A 6,743-nucleotide genomic window follows, 5' to 3' on the forward strand; every position below is an offset into this window, starting at 1 on the left:
ACACTCACATTCCTTAGAGGTTGGATGGGTGGTTTTTGGTTGTTCAGTAGGTTATGAATGTTTGTCATCATTTAGAGGGATTGATTGAAAGTTTTTATTGGCCATGGTCAGGGAGGAAACTAAACAAAGGAAGATTGAGCTTTCTTTCTTTCTTTCTTTCTTTCTTTCTTTCTTTCTTTCTTTTTCTTACCTCTATCCTTTCTGTCCTATCTAGTGTTAAAAAGGGGGATGAAAATAAAGAAGAGGGGGGATTTATAAATGATAGGATGAAAGGGTAGATTATTAAATCTACTTTTAAACTAAAAAGAAACCACTAGTCTTAAATATTTTACACTGTTATGGATTTTTGCATACTGATACAAAATTAAGGTTATTTTGTTATACATGCTGCATATACATTTCTACTTTGTTTAAGGTATTTTGCCTATAAAGATAATTTAAAAATGTAAAGTTCTAGTCCTTGAAAGCTATTATTACAAACTATCTAGGATAATTAAGAAAAGCAGCTTAGTAGTTATTTACCTATAACAATCAGATTTGTAGTCATGTTAAATATGTTTAACATGTTAAATAGGTTAAACAGATATATTTTAGATGAACAGGTAATCTTCAAATACTTAAGAGATCTACAGAATATGGTATTTAAGATGCTTTAATAGCATAATGTTTTTCATGACAGTGAGACATATCTGCTCCTGATAGCACCAACTGACTTCAAAGAAGATGATGGGCATTGAAGAACCTCCATATGGGGTTTGCTTTCAATGTGGCAAAAAGAGACACTGAGAAAGAAACTTCCCTTGCCTCGACTGCTGACAGTATGCTGTTCAAACTGGACAAGCAAGACACAAAAGAAAGTGACTGCCAAACATTGCCGAGACAAGGCAAACCAGTCCTTAAAAATTCTCTGCTTCACAGAAAAGTCTGTTAGTTATTCTAGGTATATAAGTCAGAGACAGATGCCCCAATGTTGCAAAGGAACCTTGGGTGACTGTCCAGTCAGCCCTCTGACTCTGTCATTTCTACAGATTTGGAAGTTGCTTGTTTTGCACTTCCTATTTACTTGGGTAATATTTTATCCTTCTCAGGTCTCTGATGGGGTTGAAGACTATATAGTTATAGTCTTATAGTTTTCTTTGCTATCAAATTCAGAAAAGAAACTTACAAAAGACATGTAAAGTTTATAAAGTTGAGAGACAAGAGCTTAAATTGTTTATCTAAGAAAACGTTTTAAGGTCTAAAAAGATATTTTTAGGTTGGTAATACAAGTTATGACAGAGAGTTATTTAGGCCCCAAACTTTGGGCTTACCAAGATATGACAGACAGTACTTTCTTCAAAGTTGCCAAATACAAATGGACTGGACATTTGTGAATATAATTCTTACCTGATAATTGTTTTTATTTTATATAGTTTATTGATGTTAGAGAAAGAGCCTTTTATTGGACTCAAAGGGGGAGAGGTTGGGATAATCTTTTTTTTTTTTTTGTTTTTCGAGATTGGTTTTTCGAGACAGGGTTTCTCTGTAGCTTTGGTGCCTGTCCTGGAACTAGCTCTTGTAGACCAGGCTGGTCTTGAACTCCCAGAGATCCGCCTGCCTCTGCCTCCCGAGTGCTGGGATTAAAGGCGTGCGCCACCACCGCCCGGCGGGATAATCTTTTTGTAAATGGTGTGAAGATGTGTTTCTGTTTTAGCCCACCTGCCTAAGGCAACTTCTGATTGGATTAATGTAGATCAATATAGAAGGGTTAATTAAGTTTTAAGAGCAAGAACTAGATGGGACCAAGTGTAAGTTAAGGCCCAGTTCTCATAATTAATAAAAAGTCTCCATGTCATTTTTGGGAGCTGGTGATCTAAAGAAACTCTGACTAGGCCGGGCGGTGGTGGCGCACCCCTTTAATCCCAGCACTCGGGAGGCAGAGGCAGGCGGATCTCTGTGAGTTCGAGGCCAGCCTGGTCTACAAGAGCTAGTTCCAGGATAGGCTCCAAAACCACAGAGAAACCCTATCTCGAAAAACCAAAAAAAAAAAAAAAAAAAAAAAAAAAGAAACTCTGACTATACTCTTGTTCTACTGAAAGCTACCTAGCATTTCAGAGGTAAGCAGACCCATGTGAACTGAAGTCCCCAGAACACAACACACACACACACACACACACACACACACACACAGAGAGAGAGAGAGAGAGAGACAGAGAGAGACAGACAGACAGACAGACACACATACACCTGTATGAAAGATTTCATGGGGCTGATTGATAGAACTCTATGATTGTGGAGAGTTGGGATATTGCAGATTCAGAACCAAGTTACCCTGGGCTGTCTTTAGTCCCTTTGCTGACAATTCATTTCACATCTCGGTGTCTGACCTGCATCCTGTCACCTGTCAGGTAAAACTTTTGGAATGTATTAACTTAGCAGGCTGCTAGCTTCCACCAACCCAAACACCAAGTGTCTTTAGACAGTATCTGAGACCTAAAGCAGTGTTCCCAGTTTGTCTGCAACCACCTGCCTGACATCCCCACATATGTATTTGGAAAATACACTGATTTATTATTCTTGTTTTGTAACCACTTCCAGGTTAGGCTGTGTTATTTGGTGCCATCTGAATCTGGGTTTCTGGCCATGACTGCTCTCATTTGGCTTGAGATAAGCCATCTTGTTGCTTTTGAGTGACAGATGTGATATTTTTGCACTGACATCTGATCTGAGAGCATCTCAGGACAAGATGTCTAGTGCCTGATGTGGGGGGGAAAGGGGAGTTCAGAGCACAGCACACTGCCTTCCTGGAGAGGCCGTTCTATAGTTTTGTTGAGTAAGTCAACCAGTGGGTAATAACTGATTTTTAAAAATGAACAAGGCTAGATCAAGCAACAGGCCATACATTCCCAAGCACAGCAGGGGAGGCTATACAAAGTTAAAGACAGCCTTAAATTCAGGATACTTCTTGTCTCTGAGTCCCTTCCACGCAGCCCACCCCTGCCAGCACATATTCACGACCATCCCCTCTGAGCAAGTACAGACCCTCAGAGATATGGAAGGGAGGAAGGGAAGTTCATGTTCTCCCACCGCCTGCCTTAGGGATCCAATTTCCCTGCTGGAGCCGAGCCAGGTTTTTTAGCTGTGGTCATTGACATGTGCCATTCATTGCTAGGGGTGTTCCATGCGTGTGGATGTTCAACAGTACCCCTGCCTTGCAACCCAGGGGCTGTCACTAATCCGTGCCCTAAAATGAGACCAGCAGACATCTTTACAACAAACCAGATGCCCCCAAGGAACGACGTCACAATGGATAGACACTGCTACGTCCACCCTGTGACGCTGAAGAACAGGCATGCTGAAGGGGCTGGTCCCCACCAGGCGGCACCCAGACTTCCAGGCAGGCATCTCCCTCCCCAGGCTCCCTAATTTTACCAGGACTCAGGCTGAGGGAGAGCGTGGGATGCTTCCTTCCTCATTCATTAAGATGTGTTGTGACATCCTGAGTAGGAACGGGTTAGCTTGGTTACTCTGTTTCCAGGAAGGCTCCCAAATGTTTCTGTGTGTGCTGTGGAGGAGGGCACCTGCAGAGGCAGACTGGCATCTTCTCCATGTCCAGGAAGGGGTTATCTGTGGTGTGTGTTAATTTTCTTTTTGGGTGTTAGAAGTGGCAAATTTAGCACCATCAACCTTTCAAGTATTGCTGCCTTCACCATTGCTGTCACTATTTCTCTTATTTTCAGGGAAACTCTTTTTTTAAAATATTTATTTATTATGCATACAATATTATGTCTGTGTGTACGTCTGCAGGCCAGAAGAGGGCACCAGACCTCAGATGGTTGTGAGCCACCATGTGGTTGCCAGGAATTGAACTCAGGACCTCTGGAAGAGCAGACACTGCTCTTAACCACTGAGCCATTTCTCCAGCCCCTCAGGGAAACTCTTGATGCAAGCAGCATCCTATGTGGAAGTCCAGCATGCAGAGGCTGCATTGGGGTTCAGCCTGGGGGGGGATAATAAATGAGGCCCCTTCCAGCCCCTTCATTCTCTCTTACATCCAGGACCACCACTTCTGTCCCGGATCGTTCATCATTTGAGGACCAGCTGCCAGCACCTGCTGTGTGCAGGTCCAGGGCCGCCATGCCTCCTCAGGAAAGCAGGCATGAAGATGGGTGCTGAGCGGAACAGCTATTCCAGTGAGGTGACCAGGCTGCTCGGGAAGACAGAGCCAGTGAGCTACGCAGGGAGGGGCAGAGTGGAGAACAATCGCTATCCTTCCAAACACTCTCCCTCTCCCGTGACTCTCCATGCAGATCTGAAAGCTTCCTGGGCCCAAGTCTCTTCACCTTTGTGGAATTCTCACACTGCTTCAGTCCAGGGGTTTCTGGGAGAGTTGTGAGGTGGAAGAGAGACAGACCCTTCACAGTGTTTGGACTGTGGCCTCCTCCCCAGACTGGGCTGTAGATATCAGGCTGAATGTCCCCTGAGCCACTGCAGAGCTACTTTTGAGAGCATGCCCTCCCACCTCTTCTCCATCTCTTCCTGCCTCCCAGATGAGCGGCCTTGACCTGCACATGCGCAGCAGCCAGTGTCTCGCCCTGGATCCTCTCCGCACCGTGAGGACCCTGCACGGGGTCCTGTGAGTCTCACTGGGGCACAGGCAACTCATCACCAAGAGGCAGTGACCTCACTTGGCCAGTGTTTCTCAATGAGCGTCAACACAGATATTTTATGAGCCAGATGCCACCGCCCTCCCACGCTGCCCTCCCAAAGGATGTCTTCTAAGTAACCAATCTGTGGCTCATAAGCCCCACCTGGTCAAACCTCAAAAGCAATGCTGACAAATGTGGCTGACTATAAGGAGGGAGGAGGGGGGTGAGCTCTTCTGCTGGGGGCTCCATATCTCCACACTCGTTTCCGTTTCCTCTGAGAATGGCTGTGCTCTCTTGTGGTTGTTTGCTCTTTTGGCTTTTTTCTGGGGGGGGGGGAGCTGACATTCAGCTCCCAAATAAATCACACACAGAAGCTTATCCTTAGCTTGGCTTGTTTCTTGCCAGCTTTTCTTAAATTATCCCATCTACCTTTGCCTCTGGGCTTTTATCTTTCTCTACTTCTGTATGCCTTTCTTTCCTTCTTTCTCCACGGCTTGTTGTGTAGCTGGGTGGCTGCCCCAAGTCCTCCTCTCCCTCCTTTCCCTTTCTATTCTCTGCCTGCCAGCCCCACGTACCCTTGCTCGGGCTATTGGTTGTTCAGTTCTTTATGAGACCATCAGGTGTTTTTAGCACGCAAAGAATCCCAGCTTCCCAGAGTTAAGCAAATGCAGCATAAACAAAAGTCACACACCTGAAAATAATATTCCCCAACAGCGTTCAGTCCTTACCTCCAGCCTCTCTTCTTTAAGGACAGCACAGCTGGGCCCTCAGAAGGAGCTGGGACTCTGCAGCAGTTGCTATCCGGCATTAGGAACAAGGTTCTTCATCCTTGAGCCCATCTCTGCTGGCTATCACTATTGGTGATGTGAGGAGAGGGACGTGGACCAGAGCACTTGGGGGTGCTGAGTGTTCAAGTAAGAGAAGCAGGTCTGTCAAGAGCTCCCTTGTTGCATGAGTTCGAATCGGTCTTAATAATAAAATCCCGGAGCCAGATGTTGGGGCAAATGTTGAAAGATCAGAGAGAGAGAAAGGAGCAAGCCACAGCCCACTCTTACCTTGCTAACTCCTCAACCGAAAAAGGCTGACCTCGTCTCCTCCCATCTTATATTCCTCTCTTCACCCAGCCAGATCACTTCCTGTCTGTCTGTCCAGACCTCCATAACTCTATGGTTAACTAGTGGCTGACTCCGCCCTCTGATCTTCAGGCAAGCTTTGTAAGAGTACAAACAAGAGTCACCTGGACCCTGGAGGAGCTACAGGTTCTAGAGCCGGCCAAATGGGGACCAACAGAGCTCAGTGGGAGCATTCACAGAGTAAACTCAAACTCAAACCCGATTAAGGACGGCTCTCAGCTTCAGGACCCCTCAGGCATCCCGAAGTCACTGCCTGAGTGTAAGAAAATGTATTTTTGTAGCATCTGTGGCTTGTGAACAAGTGTTCAGAGGGATCCGTCCAATTAGTGCTGGCATCAGAAGCTGCAGATTGCGCCATGCGTTAGCTTTGCTCACAGAACACCGTGTGGTGGCATTTGCGTGGGCTGCGCGGAGAGCTCAATCCACGGCCCCACCCTGGCCTGGTGGCTAGCCCTGAAGTCCTCAGTGGAGATAGAACTGTGTGTCATTTTACAAATGCTCTCCTGGAATCCCAAACCTATTGGAACAAATGAGAACACAAAAGACATCAACGTGTGCAGGTCTCCTGCAAAACTGTTCATAGTTTTAAAATGTGCCATCTGGCTTGGAAGGTGTTGATTCTAATATAAAGTCGGACGGCCATGAGGTACCCTTTCCCAGCTATGAGCAGGTGGACAAAGAGGTTTCAATCCCGAGGTCTTTCTTACCTCCCTTCTCACTGACCTTGGTAGCGATGAGCCTCGCTCTTCACCATCTGGGGCAGGCTGACAGCAGCCTAACTTCTCTCCCAGATTCCCCTACATTCTGATCCCTCACTTCCCGTGATAAAGAGCACCTGGGGGTCAGGTGAGACAGCACAGAGGCTAGAGGCACTGTCTTCCAAGCCTGATGACCTGACTTTTATTCCTGGAACCCACGTGGTACAGAGAGAGAACTGACCGCCTCGAGTTGTTCTCTGACCTCCACATGTGTGTTATGGCAT

This window comes from Microtus ochrogaster, chromosome 18 (genome assembly GCF_000317375.1).
Source record: "Microtus ochrogaster isolate Prairie Vole_2 chromosome 18, MicOch1.0, whole genome shotgun sequence".
NCBI lineage: Eukaryota > Metazoa > Chordata > Mammalia > Rodentia > Cricetidae > Microtus > Microtus ochrogaster.